The following is a 23,778-nucleotide window of genomic DNA, read 5'->3' as shown; positions in this document are numbered from 1 at the left end:
CTGAACCAATTGGGGTCAGTAGCTTTCTTCAAAACTGTCCTGAAGGCTGTTCTGATGAGGAACAGCAACTGAAGTACTTGGTGCTGGAACATGAAAGATATAGGATGTCAGTGTCCAGAATACTGTGAGGAAGGAATTCTGTCATGTCTGAACCAGCATCATTGTCTGGTTCTTTTGTTCTGAAAACATATAAATTCTCACAAGCATTATACAGTTATAAAGTTGTAAATGTCTCAAGTGTGTGGCATGCACAGAACAATTAAGGCTCTGCTTTTTGTATGAGCAGAAGAAAGACATCTGTAAACCTTCATTCATGCCATACGAAGAATGGCATCTAATAACAAGTCACAGGGATTCTGTAACCAACAAGAAGCATTATCTATGCATAGACATTCATGTCCCAGCTAGTCTCAGAGCTATTCCCATGTGGTGAGATTAGCAATATAAGTTACCTGCTTGTTTCTACAGTTTGAATTATTTTCATCCTTAATGTAGCCCCCTCCTTTATCACCTCCAGATCACACCCTCCCTTCTTAATCCCCTCTCTCCCTCCTAGTCTATTTCTATTACAAGAATATACATCCTAGGTTTAACATATACATATGATTCTATAGATAGATAAGGTAAAATAATTAGGGTCTTCAAAAAATCAGAGACATACAGAATGTGGCATTTAAAGATGCTTTTTATTATTTTAAAGATTCATTGACACTAAGTCAGGTTAACTCCTGGCAACAGCCAGCCTACTCCAAAGAAGAAGACGAGCATCAAAGGAACCTCCGGATGACCATCACTTCAAATGTGGCAAAGCAGCCACTGGACAAAATGCCCTCATTTTGGCCATTGTCAGAATTCTGCCTAAAAATGAGCAAGCTTGGAAGCAGGCAGAGTTGATGGTCAAACTCTGGCAAGACAGAGTAAGCAAGTCCTCAATAGTTGTTGTTTCATAAATAGATATGTTAGATATACTGGTCCAGAAGGCTGAAGAGGATGCTTCAACTTTATAGAGAGTTTTGGTTGACTGTTTAAGCAACAAACTGCCTCTATCTTTTTTTTTTTTTACTTTGGAAGCTACTAACCTGCATATCCTGTTTAATGAAGTGATTAATTTTTTTCCTTCTCAAGTCTCTGATGAGGTTGAATACTTTATAGATTAGTTTTACCATTAAGCTTAGTTGTTTAAGGGCTAAGATGTTTTTAGATCTACATGGCTGTTTTAAGTTAATAGAGATGAGATATGATAGATATTAATTCACATTCAAAATTCAAACACACCAAGATAGGAAAGATACAAATAGCCAAAACACTATGAATGTAACATTTATATACTTTCTGATTGTTTTGTGCTTCTTCTTACTGTATGTTATATATATGTGTGTGTGTGTGTGTGTGTGTGTGTGTGTGTGTGTAATATAAATGTGTATGTAAAAATAAGAATTAAAAAATTTTTTTTAAAAAGAATTTGAAGATCGTACTCTCCTTGGTTACAAGACAAACTGAATATCTATGGTCCTTTGTCAAAACTAAGGAACAAACAAAGCTATAAGATGGATATTCCTCTGTGTTGAAATATTTACCACTAGGTTCATTAGTCCATTACTTTTTACTTCAACCTTGTTCAAGTTTTCAGGACTCGGATACAATAAAGTCAGACTCTTTGCCAGAATGCAATATGATTCCCCTGTATAATAGTATTTCGTAAACTTAGCTCACATTCCAAACCTCATGAACAAGCTTTAGTGTCCATGTTGCTAATCCATCAGCATTCTGATCTTCTAAACTCTCAACAAAATTTTCCATTAAGTTCTACTGACATTACTCTGGGACCTCCTAACAGGTGTTTGTAGGCTTTTCTAATTTCTCTCAAGAACCAATTCTGGAGATCTGAACCAAATGATAATGTTTATAAAATGTAATTATCACTACTATGTGTGGCCCTTTTCCATATTTATTACTTTGGTATCACTGTCACCAAATACCTTACAGAAGATTCTTATGGGAGGTAGGAATTACATGGGATCCCGCTTTAGTTGCTTGAGGCACAAGAACCCACATTATGGGGTGACTGGAAAGACAGAGAGCAGGTCAAGAAGCATGATGGGTGTGACCTCCCCCTAGTTACATATATCCACTGGACAGGTACAATTGCCAAAAGGTGACCTGACCTTCAGACTAGGAGGACAAATTCTTAGTACATGAGACATATCAGATATTCTAGAATCAGCCACAAGTAGACTTTGCCCTCTTCAAAAAACATACTTTGCTAAACAGGTAATTCCTTTCTCTGCATGGAAAATCTGAATAATAGACAACACAAAATAGCTGTATCATAAATGAAGCTGAGCCATGCTGAGGTGTCATTCTCCTTCTGTGATGAAGACAAAAAGTAGACTCTATATATCCTCCAGCCATGAAAGCCAATGTGGCTTAATATTTCCTTTAATTTATGCATTACATTTCTTTTCATTTTATCAACTCTACACTCAGATTTATATTTTGATTTTCTTTGTGCTGAAACCTTGAAGTTAAAACACAACAGCCCTGGTTCTTAAGAAGAAAATAATATAGATTTACAACAATCTTGCCTTTGAATTTTCAGTTAGTATTTCTACTATACAGCTCTTAAAATTGTGAAATATTTCACCTCCATCTCTTTCTCTCCAATTTTTTTACTCCCTCTCCCTGTGCCTCTCTTTCTCTCTCATGTCTGCTGATATCTTTATTGACAGCCGCATTCTTTTGTACTGCATTAGAGTGGTTCTGTTTTGGTCCCTTTATTTCCACTTCTGATTATGTCTTCATCCAAACTTATTTGTCCTTAGAAATCTCTTTGTACTCCAGGATTAATTAACCAAACTGTTTGCATGCTGTTCAAACACAGGTAACACATGGGAGCATCAGAATGTCAACAGTGAGCAAATATTCATCTCCCAAGGCCTATTTCTTTGTTTTAGTTTTCTGTTCCTAATAATAATTTGCTTAACCTACTCACCTAACTTCAGGATGCAAAGTCTGTCATGATTTTGAATCCTTTGTTGTGTTCTTCCCTAGATTCAATTACTAATTTGCCATATTTTATAAACTGTGTGTATTTGCAATAAGCGAATCTTCTCACTTCATGTATTTTTCTCTCATTCTGATGCTATATATACCTTCTATATTGGGGCAAATGATCCAAGAAAAGAAAAATCCAATATTTTAATGGCCTCCCATATATTGGTGGTGTCCCAGTATCTTTCATTACACATACAAAAAGTATAATCCTTTTACAAGACAACAGTCTACCTATACACTTCATAATGATAAAATAATTTACTAAAACTGCACAAGTTTTACCTGTCCATATCTGAAAACTATGTAATGTCTTTATAAGAAACCAGATTTGGGCCCAGGGGTCCCGCTCAAACTAAGGCACCAGCCAAGGACAATACAGGAGGTAAACTTTAAACCCCTTCCCAGATCTAGCCAATGGTCAGAATATTCTCCACAGTTCAGTGGAGAGTGTGATACGACTTTCTCACGTACTCTGGTGCCTCACATTTGACCATGTCCCCTGGAGGGGGAGACCTGGTGGCACTCAGAGGAAGGACACCAAGTAGCCAAGAAGAGACTTGATACCCTATGAGAATATATAGGGGGACGTAATCCCCCTCAGGAACAGTCATAGGGGAGGGGAATAACGGGAAAATGGGGGGGGGGGAGGGAATGGGAGGATACAAGGGATGGGATAAACATTGAGATGTAACAAGAATAAATTAATAAAAATAAATAAATAAATAAATAAAATAAAAAAATAAAAAAAAACAATAAAGATACATTTACTGAAAAAAAAAAAAAAAAAAAGAAACCAACAACTCTTTTCATACATTAATTCATTATGAAGCTTAAATGCTGCCTTACACTCAGCTTGGGCTACTCTTTCCTGAATTCCTAAAACTGACTGTATTCTCCTACTACAGTTCATTATGTGTCAGTACAATAGCTACCTTCACCTACACGCATCCAATTTTTGATTCTAATATAGTAAATTATTCAAGTAATGTGATTTTATTACACAGGTATGATGGCTCAAGCCAGGTAGATAACCAACTCTTCCATGAGTAAAAAACATAACATTTTATTAGAATTGTAAAACACATATTATAAGTCATATTTGAAAATGGCATAGTTGAACATTTACATATATCAAGTAGCTGATTTAACTTAGTTACACCTCATTTTGATTTTACTAGACTATAAATTATATAAAATTTCAGAGTGTTATAAATTTCCACCACAGAATCTAGAATGCTCAGAGCAGCTGACATATAAGATATTTACACATAATACCTGTGGCTGTTTAAAACCCTTAGAGCATTCAACATTTAGGATATTCTGGACTATCTAGTTATGGACCTTTTGAACACATAAATAGGCTGAAGTACTATCACATTTTTCTTTTATTAATTTATTCACATTTCATCTCAATGGTTATCCCATCCCTTGTATCCTCCCATTCCTCCCTCCCTCCCTCTCATTTTCCCCCTACACCCCTCCCCTATGACTGTGACTCAGAGGGACCTCCTTCCCTTGTATATGCTCATAGAGTCTCTTCTTGGTAGCCTGCTATCCTTCCGCTGAGTGCCACCAACCTCCACATCCAGGGAACATGGTCAAATATGGAGCACCAGAGCACGTGTGAAATCAGTCCCCAGTCTCCACTTAACTCTGGAGAATGTTCTGTCCTTTGGCTAGAAGAATGGATTAAAAAAAAAAGAAAACAAAAACAAAAACAAAAACAGACAAACAAACAAAAAACCTGTGGTATATTTACACAATGGAATACTGCTCAGCTATTTAAAAAAAGGAATTCCAGAAATTTGTGGACAAATGGATTGAACTAGAAATGATCATAATGAGTGAGTTAACCAGAAGCAGAAAGAGTCCAATGGTATATACTCACTTATATCTGCATACTAGCCCAAAGGGCATGTCCCATGAAAGTCTTCACTTACCAGGAAAGTGGGACAGAGGGGAGGACATCCTATTTAGACTCTAGGTGAGAGAAGCATGGGAGAATGGGGAAATAGAAAGATCCAGAGGGTCCTAGAAACCTACAAGAATAACATTATGATGGGCAGATCTGGGCCCAGGGGTCCTGCTCAAACTAAGGCACCAGCCAAGAACAATACAGGCGGTAAACTTCAAACCCCTACCCATATCTAGCCAATGGGTAGCAGGCTATCACATTTTTCCATTGCCACTTTTATTAAATACATCCTAGTGAAATAAAAATTCTGTGAACAATAGCTAAAATGCCCTTACCTGGATGAATAGACCTGCTTTAAGGTAGGGGGCTATCTGAGCAATAAGTATGTAAATATAGGAGGATAGCTGTCTGCATTGGTAAAATGTTGGCACTTAGAAATGCTATTGGAAGTGGCTAGAGAGATGGCACTGTGGTCAAGAGACTATAATGGTCTTGCAAAGGAACAAATATTTTCTTAGTTTATTATCAACTATGACTCCAGGTCCAAGTATCCAAGATCCTCTGGATTCATCAGACACACACACAAGAAATGCACATAATTTTTAAAAACACACAAAATCCACCCAGAGTCATAGGAATAAAGATCAACGATAAAGTGTTTATTAGAGTGTTTAATTGTCTAGGGCTGTCAACAGAAACACAACAGTGGAGACAATGAATTTAATTTAATTATTTTTACTTTTAAAAGTAAATTAAAACATTTTAAAAGAGCTTGAGAAATGTGCCATTATTGTGCATGATCATCGAGTTGAGTGAGAAACTTGGAAATTGCAGTTAGCCCAGGTTTTAATTCACCATATGTGATATATTTCTATATTTTGTAATGCATCAAATTTATGCATCTTTTTCATTGCTTAGCCCCCATCGAAAGCTTTCCCCAGAAGTCCTACACGGTTATTATGGGAATTAATTCGGTTCTTCCCTGCTCAGTCACCCTTCTTATGTCCAGCTGCTTCAACAAAATGATCAATTTTCTGTGGAATCTAGATAATGAAAGGAACCTATTCAGTTATTTTTGGCAGTCTGATGTATAATGCAGCTAATTTGATCGATTGCAGAATGTAATTAGTAACACAAGTCTAAATCCTACTTATAGAAGGTGTGCTGGGTCAGTTATGTCAGCATGAAGGATAAGTATGAATTTAATATAGAATATTTAAAAATTCTATTTACAGCCAAAGGAAAATAGATTCAATTATCATCTATTGCTATATTTTTGAGATGAGTTAAGTAAAATTTCTAAACTAAACTGTTAATTCACATGGTTTGTAGAAAAAGTTTCTGTTTTTAAGAACAAACATCTATAACCAAAGGTGGCTATGAGTATGACATTTCAGTATATTAATACATACATTGAACTATAGAGAATTTTCTTAGAGATACCAAAAATTCTGTTTGACACATTGCACACTGAGATTTCATAGATAATCCTCTTACCTCTTCTCATTAACTATACTGTGAAGCAAATCTTTATTAAGTTTTCTTAATTTTTTCCACATGTGATCATTATTTTTCTCAAGAAATTATTATTTATCCTTGTGTGCACAGGTATTTTAAAATAGAAGTACAAATCAAACATTTGCTAATAGAACATCTTGAATATATTCATTTAAAACAATTCTTTGGCATACATATAATTTTACCATTTATTAAAAACAAAGTAAATTTGCATATGAATGGAATGAAAGTAAACTTTCATACTAATTAGAGAGTTTATGAATTTTTAGAAAAGGAAGCAACCTTGGCTGAATACTCAGAGTTCACCAATACTTTTATTTTATATTAATCACCAGTGCTGATCATTACACTTTTCATAGCTGCATAACAGAAGACGGCAGGTGTATGTTTCTGACCATATCAGATATTGTTAGAAATTTTAATCTCAAGTAACAATTCATGGGCTTTTTATTAAATGATATCTTATGATAGTTAAGTTAGCAACTTAAACAGCAGTTTTTACCATCCTATGTCATAAGATAATATAATCAAAAGATATAGTAGTCTGAGACACGTGCTGACAATTGATTGTAAAAGAATATTTAAAAAATTTTGTTCCCTAAACCACTATGCCTATTACATAACACAAGTATTGTCTATGCAGCAAAAACATTTTAAAATTATTGGCCAAAACAAAAAGCCAGTTCTTAGCATAGAGTAACCTCATTTCCAATGTGAACCAAAGTGTTCCAGCTCTGTGTTTGGTGTTACGTGATGTGATTCATGCACACTGCAGAGTGTGTGTTACGAGTTCAGTTCACAATCAAGTTTCCAGTGAATTTTTGTGATACGGAATGAGTTAGTTCTGCTGCAAACAACTTGGATTCATTTTGCATTTGATTTTGAGTGACTTAATTTATGATTGTCATGTGTTCCGAAGACTTTCAGTAACACCAGATTTTCTATGTTCAGTTGCATGATTCCATCTGGGGTCACACAGCAAAAGAATATATAATTTTGATGATGAATCTGATTCAAATAATCATTAAAGTGATGCATCCCTTGTATGAAAATATACATTATCAATGTCATACAACCAAATAGAAAGGTACATTAGCTTGTATAGTTTAATATAGTCAGCATAGAAAATAGTTTGGGGAACAAACACTTCCTTATTGTGCTGATTTATTCTGATATTTCATTGTGAGATAATCCACAATAAGAAAATTTCCTAAAATTAATGAGAGAGAGAGAGAGAGAGAGAGAGAGAGAGAGAGAGAGAGAGAGAGAGAGGAGAGAGAGAGAGAGAGAGAGAGAGAGAGAGAGAGAGAGAGAGAGAGAGAGAATAAAGTAGGCTCTATTTGATCACCTTTCCACTCATTCACATGTATATACTATCAAGTGCAATTAAACTTTACACATGTAATAAAATGTGATATATAAATTTTTCATTTTGTATAATTAAGAACAAAATAAAAATCACAAAACAACCACAATACCTAATACTGTTATTCTGTGGGAGGAGATTTTGTTGCCTTAAGGCTCAAGGACAGGATAGAGGAGATTCTTCTAGACATGAGAGAGAGCCAGGTGGGTCAAACATGAAGGTTAGCCACAGGAAAACTTTACAGAGGGCATGGGCTACCAAGGGGGTCTCTAATCTACTTCTTCCATAGGAGAGGCATCCTTATAGACCTCAAGTGTGGGGATCTCATCAGGAACAATAGCATTGTGCACCTTGGTGCTGTGATTTGAAACTGCTCTGTTCTCTTGTTTCTCACTTGAGAATCCCCAAACACACTTCAACCGCATCTAACACATGATATATGAAATTTTTGTCTGGACATACCTACATACCAATAAACATTTAGTTTCATAATAAGAATGTGAAATTTGCTGACTGTATCATAGTCCATGTACAAACATATTCCATGTACAAAGATTTTTTTAAATGTTACTTTTTAAATTTTTATTTATTTTACTTTTATTGATTTCTTTGTGAATTTCACATCAGGCACTCAAATTCCATTTATTTCCCTGTCTTTTTGTATCTTCCATTGAACTCTACCCTCCCCCAAAAATTAAAAATGAAAATAAATCTCAGTATGGAAGCTTCAGTATATCAAAAAAAAAAAAAAAAAAAAGTTGGTGAAATTAGTCTTACTGATCTAATTGGTGCCTAGCCCAATTGTCTTCAAAGATTTTTTTACACAGCAATTGATGGAAAAAGATGCACAGACCCATAACCAAACATGAAGGAGAGCTTAGGGATTCCTGTGGAAGAGAAGAAAGAAAGATTATAAAGTTTCAAGGACACAACAAAAAAAATCACAGAATCAACTAACCTGGGCACATTGGGACTCACAGAGACTGAGCCAACAAACCAGGGAACCTGTATGTAGTGACCTAAGCCATCTACACATGCTATAGTTGTGTAGCTTGCTCTTTTTGTGGGACTCCTAATTTGGGAGTAGGGGCTGCCTCTGACTCTGTTGCCTGCCTTTGCTACCCTTTTTTCCTACTGTGTTGCCTAAATAGGAGAGGAGATGCTTAGTCTTTCTTTCTTTCTTTCTTTCTTTCTTTCTTTCTTTCTTTCTTTCTTTCTTTTTTCATTCACTTTTCTTCTTGATCATAGGTCCCTCCCACTACTGCTTAAGGCCTGACCCTCTCTCCTTCCCCACTCCCTCCCTCCCTTATTCCTCAGAAAAAGGGAGCTCCAATCGCCCCTCCCCCCATCTCATCAAGTCACATCAGAACTGTTCATGTCTTCTTACTCTGTGACCTGGCAAGGAAGTCTCATGATAGGGAAGATCAAAAGGAAGGCAATGGAGTCCATGTCAGAGATAGCCCCCACTACCCTTACTAGGGGAACCACATAAAGCCTGGGCTACACATTGGTTACATCTGTGTAGGGAGTCTATGTCCAGTTTATGTATAGTCTTTGGTTGGTGCTTCAGTCTGGTCGCTGGTGAGTTGACTCTGTAGAGCTCCTGTCATCTCCAGGTCTTTCTATCTTTACTCCTACTTTTCCACAAGACTCTGTGCTTAGCCCAAAGTTTGGTTGTGAGTCTCAGCATCTGTTGTTCTCTGCAGCTAGGTAGCACCACTCAGAAGACAGCTATACTAGGCTCCTGTCTATGAGCATATCAGAATAGCCAGGGGTTGAAGTGGCTAGACATACTGCAACAAGATATATTAAGGCTGGTTGATATCCATGGAAGGCTTGCCCTTTTCTGAACAGAAACCTAGGAGGAGTGGATAGGGCAGGAGAGAGGGAAAATGTGGGGAGGTACTGAGAGGAGAGAAGAGAGGGAAAACTGCAATCAAAATGTAAAATAAGTAAGTAAGTAAGTAAGTAAGTAAGTAAGTAAATAGTAAGTAAATAAAAAAAAATAAAAAATACATATTATGTATTTCCTCTTTAACGTTTGCATTTACATCTAAGTGATGCCTACAGTTATCTGGATTTTTTTGCTTACTATTCCAAATCATCCTTCATTTTTAATTTGGCTTATACATATATTTTAAATAATATGTAATAGTACCACCAATCATAACATAAATCAAGCAATATTTATTTCCAATTAGATTCTGCTCCACTTTATTTCTTTTTCTTGAAATTTGAAAATTCATGTACTTTTAAATTTTTTATTCCCAAATAACTCTTCATGAGTCTTTGCTTTGTCAGTACTTTTTTGCCTTGTCAGTACTTTCCTAAGTTCTAATGCCTTCATTGTCTTGCGACATTAATGTTTGAGCAGCTTAAAACACAAAGGGTGATGTCTTTTGGGGGATGTTGTATGCAGGCTCATTTAAAGCTAACATTGGCAGGGCAAGGAAAGAGATCAATTTGAAAACAACAAAATAAAGGTGACAGAAGCTATCACCTACTAGATCATCTGATTCAGTGTTTACACACATGGATCATAAGTTATTGTCCAGACCCATATCAGATAGGGGAACACAGAAGAGTTGCATGGTTGGGTTTTGCTGTCTTTTGTTCGTCACCTTGTATTTTCTATTCTATGAATGAAAAGTTACAAATTAGAAAGGAATGCTATGGCTGATTTATTCTATTTCTTTTTCTCAGGTGTAGCTTATTACAGTATGAAATTGGTCTTTTCTACAGAGTACAGAGAATGGTGTCCAAGTCTACATTTTCGCTGATCATTAGGAAGATAGAGGGAAGCATATTTCCTGTGGAGGATAGAGGTAAAAATAAGATGGAAATTTGAAGACAAAAGTCTCAACTTTGACAGCATCAGCGCATGACTCAGTTGCCCCTTCCGATAAACCAAATTTTATTTTGCAGTTGTTTCTTGTTTTAATTTGTTATCTGGTTACTCTGACAACAGTGGTCATAGGGGGCCACCCATAGGCCACAGGCACTCCTGCAAGCACCACTCAGTTTCCCTTTCTTCCCAAGCCTGATTCCAGTCTTTCATGCCCTCGGGAGGGGATGTATCCTCTTCTACGCCTCCAGCGCCCTCTACAAATTCCTTATAGTAAACTGAAAGGATTGAGGGCCCAAAAGCTGTATCATGTTGGCCTTCTCCAGCACTTCTTTCTCCAGGAGTCTTCTGCTGATCTTGTCTACTTGCTCCTTGCACTGTGTGAGCACTCCTAGGGTCAAATCATAAGCAGATCTGACAAAGCAGCCAACCATCTTATCAAGGAGCTAGGTGGTTGCCTCAGTTGAATGGCTTCTCCACTATGGTTTTGCCTTTTCTGATAAAGTCAAAGTGCAACTTCTCACTCATTCCAAACTGCACAATGTGGGCACAGGCACTCTGGGTCACCTTCCTTTTTGTGTTCCTAAGCCTTTGTGGTGATCAGCCACCCTAACTTCCAGCATCATACACATGCAATCCCTTGTTTAGAGGTCCTTCTCACATGTAAAGTACTTGGCATAGCCAAGCCCTTTGCCCTGTGGTATGATGGGCAATTTCAGCAGAGGGTCTGTACATTCCAAGAACCAGTGCCCCACTGCATGTTCCTCCTCCTTGTCATTGTCATTGTCACCATCATTGGCTACAGTTTTCTTTCATTGTGCTGCAGGACCTGGTTCTTCTCAAGGCCTTCTCATGACGCTCTAGATGGCTTGCTCAGAGTAGGACTACTGGATGGAAGGGGTAAGATGGTGAAGAGCAATCACAGACACTAGTTCATTGCACACATTAGAAATATCAGCACCAGAGAGGCCCAGAGTAAGAGTTAGATTCCTCAAAAAGTATCTTTGGTGAGGTTTTCATCTACAATGAGTAGAAGCATGTGGACCTTGAAAATGGAGGCCTTGCCTTTGATGTCAGGGAGATTGCCAAGAGCCACCCTGTTAAAGGAACTCACTCGACATGTGGGCTGTCTAGGAAGTGATCTGGTATTTGCAAGATCTATACAGTGATGTGCCCCGGAACTGCTTCTATCCTCTGACACGTTGTCAGGAGCCATTGATTTGGGGAAGTTCAGTAGGCATGAGAGATCTCTGGAAGGGAACTGGTAGTTTACAAGGTTCGTACGTGATGCACCCCAGAATCGCTTCCAACCTCTGACTACCCTGTCAATTGTGCACTGATGCATCTCTCTAAAATCTGGCATTAGAGCTGGGCATGGTGGTACATGCCTTTAATCCCAGCACTCAAGGAGGAAGAGGCAATTGGATTGCTGTAGTCTATGGCCAGCTTGGTCTACAAAGTGAGTCCAGAACATCCAAGGTTACATAGAGAAACCCTATCTCGAAAAACCAAAAATAAAAAAAATCTGGCATTGGTGTGAACTGTTACTTTCTGGGTATTGACCAGCTCTTATTGAGCAAACATCCCATAGGATCCTGTTGAAGACGTACTTACTGTTTGTTACTCAGATGAATTAATCCCTGCTTATGGAATTCCTGATTTGATTCAAATTTCTTTAGAAAGTTAAATTGTTTTAGAAATCTTAAAACAATTTTAGAAAGTTTATGGCTGCAATAAATACCTTAGTGGACCTCCAGATTCCTCACTAAGGAAAGCCTTGTACCAGATTTGTGGCTTTAGATAAGCCTCCACTCCAGATGGCACCAGGAATCCTGGTATTCACCATAAATATACACAAGTTAGTTTCAACTTCCCATGAACCCAAGATATAATGGGACTACCTAGAAATGTATAAGCTAAGTACAAACCTTAATGTCTATATATACCAACTGTTCTAATTCCTTATACCTCTGTCACATTGTGGCATCATATGTTGTCATTTAAATTTTAGTCTGTTTCTTAGAATGAAAGACAGACAAAATTATTTTCCTGAACTCAATATGAACTAAGAGATAGCTGAGTAATGTATAGTTAGGTCAGTCCTTATTGAAAAGTCATATATTACCTTTGTCACTCTGAACTCTCTGTGAACTTATGTAACGAATATGTAAGACATGTTTAGCTTTAAAACATGTAACCTGCTGTATTTTAGAATTCATTTCTTTTTGTGATTAATTGTCTTTTTTTGATTATGAGGTAATTCCCTTCTCTCAGAAGTATAGGTACAGTGACGAACAATAAATGGCATTCAAATTGGGAAGCTTAGCTTCAGTTGACGTTAAGATGCCTAACTTCATCCACCTTTTCTCTGAATGTGTGTGTGTGTGTGTGTGTGAGGGATTTAGTTTTCTATCTTTCTCTTATTTCTTATTTCCCTGTAGATTTGCAAATAAGTAAGCAGACTCAAGGCTTTAACACCAGCTGTCTATGGCTATCAAACCTTAAGTTTATATTAGCTTATTGGAGATCTCATCAAAGAGGCCTATCTACAGACCAAAGAGCCTCCTTTTATGACCCCTGTGCAGTCTCTAGCTACAAGAAACTTTAACAGCCTAAGCCATAGGAAAAGTCTGCTCAGTTTAAATTCTCCTCCTCGGCCACAGTATAGTCAGTCCCTAGAGAAGAAACCCTGGGCTCTTTTCCCTCTTCCTTCTTTCAATCCTGATCAATTGCCTGAGCTATCAGTTCTGGCCACCCAAGAGATAAAGTGAACTGGAAGGGCATCAGCATCCAGCCTCAAAGACCCCACCCTGGACCTCTTCAGAGCTGCAGCCAGGCATTAACAGGAGATCAAAGTAGATCTCGAGGTCTCCAAGCCGTGTCAGGGCTAGTTCAAGGATAACAGGGCAATTGGTGCCAACTAGCACTATCACATTAGTGGTAAGATTGAATCCATCAGTCTCCACCATCATATGCTTTAAAGTGTTCTTCTACTCACTCTGGCCTCCCAGGTGACCATGGTGTCACCTAAGTCATGATATTGCTTTGGATTCTTCAAGAAATTCACAAATTCTATAATTTTCAATTTGGCCTCTTCACAGCTAGCCCATCTGCAAATTCCACATCAATGTTGTTCTTTATGACCTTGGCTATTTTCTCACTGATACTGAAGAAGCCTATTCCTTACTCACCATAACCAGTCCCCATTGGACCCCTCTTTGTACATAGATTAGGATGGCACAGAGCCACAGTGGACACCAGGCTTCAGAGAAGAAAGCATCACTCTCAATAGTGTAGAACACTGTCACCTGGCTGGTGGGCTTAATCACCAGCTCTCACTGACCAGATTTGAACTTTCACTCAAATGTGACAACACTACCAATGTTGTTTCACATGCTGTCCCAGGAACAGGTATAACACACACACACACACACACACACACACACACACACACACACACACACACACACACAAATTCACTCTTCACTGTTCACACCCTGAAGCATCAGTCCTGTGGCTAGGTAATACTGTACAAAGTGCTTCCAGGTGATCTCAAGGATACAAATATAAAAATACCACAGCCACAGCTTCCAACAAAACAGCCAGACTGCGGAAATCCTTGTTGTCCCAAGGAAATTGGCCCCTCTGCATCCATTTCCACCAGCTAGTCCTCTTGCTTCCCTTCTCTCTTGCTTTCATCTTCTAGGGGCCCAACAATCATTAGTTTTACAATGTCTTTTCTTTCTTGATTTTCATTTTCTTTCTTTCTTTCTTTCTTTCTTTCTTTCTTTCTTTCTTTCTTTCTTTCTTCTTTTCTTTCCTGTTTTGTTGAGCTACTGAATTTCCTGTGTGTTTGAACTTCTTCCATTCTTCCTAGTTTTATTTTCTTTATCTAAAACCATTTGGGAGGTTTTGAACACAGCCATGAGGAATCTGAAGACACTCTTTTCCTATAGAGGCAGCTGCTGCGAGCATATTCCCTGTTAACACTGCTGAACAATGCAAAGTAACCCTGATGCTGCCCCAGGCCTTTTCCATGCTTCCTGCCCCACCTCCACTTCCAATCACCAAAGATTAGAAATTGTCCAATCCAGGCTCTACCACTGACTACCCCCAGCACACCAACTTGAGTCACACCTCTTGACCCTGACCTTCTAACACCTGGGCACTAGACTATTTTTGGTCTTTCTTTCCTTTCTCTCTTTTATTTATTTATTTTTTAGAATATATGATGTTTATTAAATGGGCATAAGGGAGAAGGAAAGGGGAAGGGTATGAGAGAGAGAGAGAGAGAGAGAGAGAGAGAGAGAGAGAGAGAGAGAGAGAGAGAGGGAGGGAGAAAGAGAGAGTGAGAGAGAGACTAACAGACACAGACAGACAGACAGACAGACAGGGAGACAGAGACAAGAGAAAAAGGGCATAAAGAGGTAAGAGTAAGAATGCGAGGAGGGGAGTAGAGCCAAATATTTGTTTATTTAATATGTATACAGTGCTCTGCTTGCATGCCAGAAGAGGGCACCAGATCTCATTATAAGTGGTTGTGAGCCACCATGTGATTGCTAAAAATTGAACTCAGGGCCTCTGGAAGAACAGCCAGTGCTCTTAACCTCTGAGCCATCTTTCCAGCTTCTCTCTCTCTCTCTCTCTCTCTCTCTCTCTCTCTCTCTCTCTCTCTCTCTCTCTCTCTCTCTCTCAAAACAACGAATTATTTCACTTTGTGTACATTGAGAAAATAAGTAAATAAAGCAGTCCTGTCATCTCCAGTTTGTAGTCTTGGAAATCGGCACATATTTTAAATTGAATTAGAGAAATTATCAGGTCAAGAGGAAAAGCACAGCTAAACAGTTCCATACTCTGCATGATCTTGGTGCTCATTTCCTTAAGTTCTGGGTCTCCAAGTTGTCAAAGAAGAAGATTTTTATCCTGCTTTTACATTAAAGACTCAACCTGGTTCTTATAAATTAACTATTTCTTCTCTGGCTTGCATTCCTCCTCATAGATGTGGACATTTCGACTGTTCTTAGAATCCAAGATTAAGGAAGATTTAGACAACATTAATTATCTTTATGACTACAGGTGTTAAGGCAGAAATTCACTGAGTGCATGTAATGGTTATGACAAATCAAGCAGGAGTCTCATGTTGATTAAAGAAAAAATGCTTAAAATGAAAGAATAGTGCCACTATGACTACTGAAAACCAGAAAAAGTCATGAAGCCAGCACACCTGTTTGACACAGTACAGCATAGCTGAGCCAAATGCCGTTTTGGCTATTGTGCTGTCTTCAATTTGGGTTTCTGACTCCAAAGTGTTGCATTTGTGGGTGCTTTTTACATTATTATTAATTTATGTCTTTTTCCCCGAAAATTACATGTGCTCTCAAAAAAAAAAAAAAAAAAAAAAAAAAAAAACCCAACAACAAAAACAAACAATAAACCTTATCTGGCCCTACTCAGGAGTCTCCCTAGCCATGAAGATTGTAAACAAACAAATAGGTTGGATAACCCCAGAGTTCTCTTGGTGAACCCATCCCTAAAAAAACCTCAGAAACAATAGATTTGTTAACAAATCATATTACAGGCTTCCTCTTATATGTAGTCTACAGAACAATGCCAAGGAATACATGCCTTAGGTTATTGTAGCATGTTTTTCACTGTTGTAGTTCATAGTCTTCATAGATGGGTAAAAGTTTTGATGGCTTCATTCCTTCAGAAGCTTGCGTGTTTCTTTCTTTTACAATAATATCTAGTTCTCTGGGAAGAGGCACTTATGGAAGTCCCAACTCAATGACCACTGACCCCTGCCCCTGAAATGCATGGTCTCTCCAATATCAAGTAATTATATTCCACTTTTTGAGAAGCAATGAAGGCAATAGGAATAGAAACAGCCTATAATATTTTGGGAGTCTCTTGGACAACCCTACTCAAAGTAGGCTTTGCATATCTGGTACTGAGGCTTTTGTTAGGTGGCTTTGGCTCATGAACAGAGAACTGTCAGCCCAGATAAGAATATTTTATTTAAACTATATATGTATATTTGTACATAGAATTGTGCATTTGCGTTGTCATTAATTTTAGGTAGATAGCTAATAAGATGACTACTTACGATTTTTTCAGACATCCTTACTGTTCATTTACCCTTGTCTTTCTTCTTTATTTATCTTTCCTATTAATTAGCACTCTCCATTTTCCCGTTTCCCTAATCAGACTCATTGTACTTTCCTATCCCCCATCTCTACTACTTCCCAACAGTGTTCTATGCAATGGTCCCCTTTACCTTTACTTTTCTTTTGCTTGTTTGACTCAGGTTTATTATTAGTAATAAGTATTATTATTATTAGTAGTAGTAGTATTTATTGGTGGTGGTGTTTTGCAATTACTCTAGGATATATACTCATGGGCAGAATCATCTGATGAGAAAGGACAAGCAATGCTTGTCTTTTTTGGTCTAAGTTGACTCACTAAATATGATTTTTTAACTTCCAATCATTTACCTGAAGAGCTCATGCTTTCATAAAGTATATGTTGGTCAGCTGAAAGACATTTTGGTTGTTTCCATTTCTAGGCTTCGTAAATAGAGCAGCAATGAATATGCCTGACCAAGGTATATGTGACATACGATACAAGGCCTTGGTACACATGATAAGGAGCTGTATAGTTGGGTGATAGCAGAAGTTTATTTTTGATTTTTGAAAGTTCTTTACACCGATTTTCACAGTGTTTGTAACAACCAGTTTGCAATCCCACTAACAGCTATGATGATTTCTTTTTCCTCACAGTTCCTTCCGCCAATGTTGCCAGGTTGTTGTTTGTTTGTTTGTTTTTAAACTTGGTCATTGGCATTTTGACTGATGTAAAATGAAGTCTCTAAGTTATTTGATTTTCATTTTCCTAGCTGCTAGGGATGATAATCATTTTGGAGATATTTCTTAGCCATTTTTTTCTATTTTGATATTACTGTTTAGTCCTTACCCCATTCTTTGAATGGACTGGGTTTTGTTGCTGCTGCTATTTGCTTATTTGTTTGTCTTGTCATGGTGTCCACTTAAATCTAACATAACTCAAACACCAGTTCAATGCAAACGACAAAAAAAATATTGTAATCAACCTGCAACTAATTGATCAGCACCCGCAAACAGACTCGGGTGACAAGCTGCAACCTTGAAGAGACATTGTACAGCATATTTAAAGGATGAAATGATAAAACTAAGAGAAGCACAATGGCTGTAGCACTGTCCACTCAGAGTTTGACATCAGAGGTTGAATAAGGGAGTTTCCATCTTTCAGGACTCATTGGTTCCTGGGCCTGGAAACATGACCTTAGTTTGACCCTCCCAGCGTGATGGACAAGTTGCCCTTCAGACGGCTGGACTTGGACGACATTTTCCTTCCAACAAAAAGTTCAGCGATTGTGAAATCCCTAGATTTCCTAGGGCCTGGGACTTTGAATAAAGTTTCTTCCTATGATTAAATGGAATCTGAGAATGAAATGGTAATATTTAGAATGTTTCCTGTGTTTGTTCCCAAGAGTTTCTTTCTTTGGTTTACCTCTTTTTTTTTTTTTTTTTTTTAATTTGTTTCTTTACATAGCCTGGTTATTAATCCACTGTCAGCTGTTTTGGCCTTCTGATGGTCATTGCACTGACAGTATTTTTAAAATTGTGGAATCTATCAACAAAGGCTTTTAAAGAATAGATTTGACCTAATATCGATCTATGCTTCTCTAAAATTCTATAAAAATCCTAAGAATAAAGGCATAAAAATTAATATGGTAAATACATGTACTTTTGTTTTTGTTTTTAAGGAGCTTCAGAGATTATTTAGTCAATTTCATGAGCTCCCATAGAACCAAGGTTCAGTTCCCAACAGTCATATCCCCTGGCAGCATATGACAATTGGTAACTCCAGTTCCAAGGTGTGCTTTTTTTCTGGCCTATGCAGTATACATATTGCACACATCCACACAAAAGCACATACACATGAATACTGTTTTAAGTATACTGTTATGAGTATTGCATGTAAGCATTCATTTCTCTTTGTCTAATTATCTCATTCTTTTAATGGTTTTCAACTAGTTATGCAAATTTGAAATAGAAAGTTCAGCTCTTAAAATAAATATTGAGTAAAGCTTGACTTTCAGTTCTGTTTTCAAGTGCACAAGTAAAATCTGCACTTGGAATCTGAACTCCAGATGTATAATAGAGCCTCCTTTTTTATTTGGTGAATGGCAGCACTGGCAGTTTAAGTCCATCTGGAACAGCTCAAGCATTCACTTCATTTATTAACTTATTACCAAGCTTGACATATGAATTCTTAGACTATCAGTGAAGCAGAAATTTAAAAGAAATTAGGTAAGTGGACTTTAATAGAAGACCATGTGCATTAGAAATACTGAAAAAGCCTTCCTGTTTTTTTTGTTGTTGTTGTTCAGTAATGTCTGTCTACTTATGTTTTTGATGCCAGATTATTATAAATGAGTTTTACTGTAACTTTACAAAAGAATGCCACAGATAAAAAGAAGTGAAATAATTGCTTTGGCCAGAAGAGGGCAACCTTGTAAAAATATTTGAGGCAAGAATTTACAAGAATTTTTATGTTAGTACTAAGTTCAATTAAGTGAAAACAGTACAGTTTCAGAAGTTTCTGTTTCCCATAGTTAGATGAGAATGGTGTAAAGTACTTCTGGGGATAAAAAATAAATCATTTATGCACACACAGAGACACAAACACATATACAGAATACACATACATATATACAACATATATACATTGTAGACATTACTATGTATATATACATATATGTAAAGAGGGAAAGAAAGTTGACAAATGCTAATTATAATACTAAATTTTGATTATGGCTAAAACTTAAATTCAACTAAATACAAAACATTATTAATAGATGTTTTTATTTTAAGGCTATTATTAATTCATTTAAATTAATTTAACTGAGTTTAAATCTTTTATCTATTGATACTTTCAAAAGTATGTATAAATGTGACACAAAGATGCATAGAAAAAACATCCCTGTTGTTATTAGTAATTAATCTTTAATCAATTGTATGTTAAACAAAATAATGTAATACAATCTCTCTCATATAAAGACATAAGTGCAAACATGTTTATGTGTAAATGTATTATATGTATAGATCTATATTGTAACATAAAAACATTTATCATTGCCTATCTTGCCAGTTATAAAATTCATAAAAGTATCACAGATGGGACACTAATTATGCCACCTGGAGGGTTTCACTTGATGAATTTCTGACATGATATGAAGAGAAGTTTGTCACAGGCTATTATTAATTTTTCTCCAGATCAATTCATAAAACCAAGTAATTGGCATGTGTTTCATTTTGAATGCCAGCAGTAGCTCTTACTTCTCGTGGTTTACTCTCAAAATATAGAAAGGTTCTAACGATATCCAATAATGATGTTATCAGTTATATGATCGCTTGCATGATTATATAGTCACTTCATACATGAATCATGGAATGGAAACCACATATTTCTTTGCCTAAATTATCAAATGTATCAGTTTTGCATTTCTGTGTCTGCAATAGCAGGTTACATACTATCTAATGTCAATTGCTACCTTGAGGTTGAGAAAACCTTGCTTCTGAGAGGGCTAGCAAGTTGGATAAGTGGATCAAAAACTTTGTCATGTACACGTGTGGACCTGAGTTTAAATCCTCCTGTAAAATAAAGTGGTCATTTGGGTGTGATGGGTGAGAAAGAGAGACAAGGGAATCCTGGGAGGCTCTCTGCACAGCTACTCTGGAGTGTGTAACAGCACACAACAAAACAACAACAACAACAGCAGCAGCAGCAACAACAACGGCAACAACAAAACTTGTTTGGATTTAAATGAGTAACATTTCTCTTTTTTAAAATGTTTTTTCTTTTTTTATTTTTTCTTTTACACACACATTTATATTCTAACACATATATACAATAAACTACCTACAACAAGAAGAACCATGAAACAATCAGGAATTATATAAATGTTAAATTTACAGTGTTTTGGCTATTTGTATTTGGCAGCCTTGAAGAAAACATCTTTCCTATCTTGGTGACTCGAAAGTTCTGAATGTAAATCAATATTTATCATATCTCATCTTTATCAACTTACAACATCTATCTAGACCTAAAAATATCCTAACATCCAAAAACTAAGCTTAATTGTAAATCATTTCTCATATTCTTACATGTCTTAGGACTTCTCCCAGGCAGTGGCATTTTTGGAAGGTTATGGAACCTTTAGGCTATAGTCTTATAAGACTAATTGAAGCTTCCTAAAGCAACCCCACTTCCGTGTCTCTTTCTGCTTCCTAAGTGCGTATGTAATGTGGCCATCCACTCTTCTTCTCCGGCAGCAGTGCCTCCTCTACCTGATTTATATCTTTCCTCTCATGATATATCTGCACGGAACTTTATAAGCAAAAGTAAACTTTCCTTCTCTCTCCATTAAAGTGTTTTGATAAAGCAGTTTTTCACAGCCACAGAAAAGTAACTAAGACTTCCTGTCTCACACAAGATGAAAGGTGAGGAGCAATAACAGAGGTTGTCTTCTGATCGGTACACACCTGCTGTGCTGCGTGTGCACCCACATTCACACACTAAGAAGGAAAGAAAGAAAAAGCTGGCTGCCAAGATCAAACTTCCTACAGGCACCCAAAAAACAAAACAAAACCAAAAAACAGAAAGTACGTACTTGCTTATAGAAAAGTCCTTTCAGTACCTGCTAAAGAACCTGTTTCAAAAGCCTGTAAATTAAAAATTGTTTAGAATTCATGTTGTTCTGGAATCCACATCAATTCTCTCCTACATAAGCAATATCTGCTACTAAATAAACAAGTGTATTGCTAAATACTTAGCTTTCTGGAGGTGACGATAGGTTTTCTTTATTGCAGTTCAATACAGTGTTCACTGAATTAGCTTAAGATAAACAGCTTTTTATTGTTAAAATATTTTAAAATTATTATAAATGTGATTTGTATATTTTCTATTATTAAATGTTATTGAATGTGAATGTCTCTTTACTTTAAATGCCAAATATTGTTTTTGAAGTAAAGGAAAAATATCTATGTCTGTGGAAAGAACTCGACATAATACAGAAGAAACAAATACTACCGCATGAATGCTTTTAAATATAAAATGAAAGTTATCTCTTTAAAATCCAAGCTTCTGTCTTGTGAGAGGAGAGTCAGTTAGGGAATACCTACCGGGAACACCATTGGTATAATGATAATGTGTGGAAAACTTTGGCATGTAGATGAGCAGCTAGCTGGCAACACACTAAAAGGATAAGAGTATATATGACACTGACATAACACATAAATTAATTTTAGTTATCTCTTGAACTGTACAGAATACTAACTCTTTATTTAAGATATATTGGAAGATGATGTTAAAAGTATTTGAAGTGCATTATATACTTAGCTTATATCTTAAAATACAATTTAACATAAGTAGGAGTGCATAATTTTTAAGGCCTTCTTTATGTTTCTTGCTGTAATTTCCCTATTTTTATTGCCAAATAAAGTATAAATTGCAATTTTCAAAATAGACGCATAACTTTCCTTTGTCCTTACTTATTTTTTTAAAACATTGATTAAAAGATTGGTTTTTCTAATTAATGTAGTCCTTAACTTTTACCTTCCTGTTTAACATTGTCAGGAGACAGTACCTGCTTTCTTGTTTTTACAAATATAGTATGGTGTGGTGTCTTCGTTATAAATATGCTTATTAACATGAATGTTTTATAGACTTTATTGAAATTCCTTCTTTTCTTTTTACAAGGCAAGTAGCACAGTTGTTTAATTTGTGGTTATTTTGAAGGATGTAGTTCTCTTATTTTCTTTCTTAGGCTCTTTGTCGTTTGTATACAATAGGGCTACTGATTTTTATTATTATTAATCTTGTATCCAGCCACTTTGTTGAAGGTGTTTATCAGCTCTAGGAATTCTCTGTTGGAATTTTTGGGGTCACTTATGTATACTATTATGTATCATCTTTGAATAACGATACTGTGACATCTTTCTTTCCAATTTGTATCCGCTTGATCTCCTTTAGTTGTCTTATTGCTCTATATAGATCTTCAGGTGCTATATTTAAGAGATATGAAGAAAGTGAGCAGCCTTATCTTGTCCCGGATTTTAGTGGAATTACTTTGAGTTTCTCTTTGTTTAATTTATTGTGGGCTATTGGCTTCTGGTATATAGCATTTATTCTGCTTAGGTATAGGCCTTATAGCCTTGCATCCCTTATCTCTCCAAGACTTTTACCAAGAAGAGATGTTGTATTTTCTTGAAGGCCTTTTCTTCATCTAATGGAATGGCCATGTGATTCTTTTTCTTTCAGCTTGTTTATATAGTGGTCTCTAATGTCCAGGCAGTATGGGAGTAGGCAGAGGGTTCTCTTAGCTAAATGTTGCTAGCTTGGCACAGGCCTTCTTGCATTGGCAGACATATAATGTGAGTCAGAGCCCAAGTACAGCTCACCTCTGCTGGTCTTGTCTCATGTGTGACAAGCTGGTCTGGAGTCAACAGCGAGAGGGCTCTAAGCTGAACATTCCAAGGGGCTTTCTCTTGGCCTCCTTGGGATGGAAGATAATGAGGACTGGGTCACAGCTGGATCCTGCAGATCAGGGAGTTCATTAGCAGGCTTTAAGAGTTAGGATTTCAGCTGGGCGCTGGCTTTGTAGAATTGGATTCAACCCTCAGATGTTGGATGGCCAAGCAGGTGCTGTGCTCCCAGCACTGAGCTTCCACTGGGTTCTGCCATCTTGGACCATGCCCTGTATGCTTCTATTATCCAGTTGGTATCCACAAGGGAATCAGTATAACTGAGGATTGGGCTTGGAATCCTGAGCCAAATTATCTAGGCACTGCCCTGAGGTGAGCAGGAGCGATCCAAGGTCTGATTGTTGTTGTGGAGCGCCCCTGGAACTGGGGACTCACGCTCTGCATAGGCAGAACATACTGGCACCACGGCATGTTTTGTGACTCCTAGGCCCAGGAGACATATGAGAGGGACCTGGAACTGTGCATCCCCATCTGCAGGGATGCCCCTTCCAGTATG

At 37.0% G+C, this 23,778-nt stretch overlaps 1 pseudogene; it reads right to left on the bottom strand.

Annotated features, from left to right (window-relative positions):
- Positions 1-10,824: 10,824 nt before the first annotated feature.
- On the bottom strand, positions 10,825-14,419 carry LOC127202306 (AFG3-like protein 1; annotated as a pseudogene).
- Between the last annotated feature and the right edge of the window lie 9,359 nt (positions 14,420-23,778).

The sequence above is a fragment of the Acomys russatus genome, chromosome 18, assembly GCF_903995435.1.
Source record: "Acomys russatus chromosome 18, mAcoRus1.1, whole genome shotgun sequence".
Classification (NCBI taxonomy): Eukaryota; Metazoa; Chordata; class Mammalia; order Rodentia; family Muridae; genus Acomys; species Acomys russatus.
This window is presented reverse-complemented; position numbering and strand designations above follow the sequence as displayed.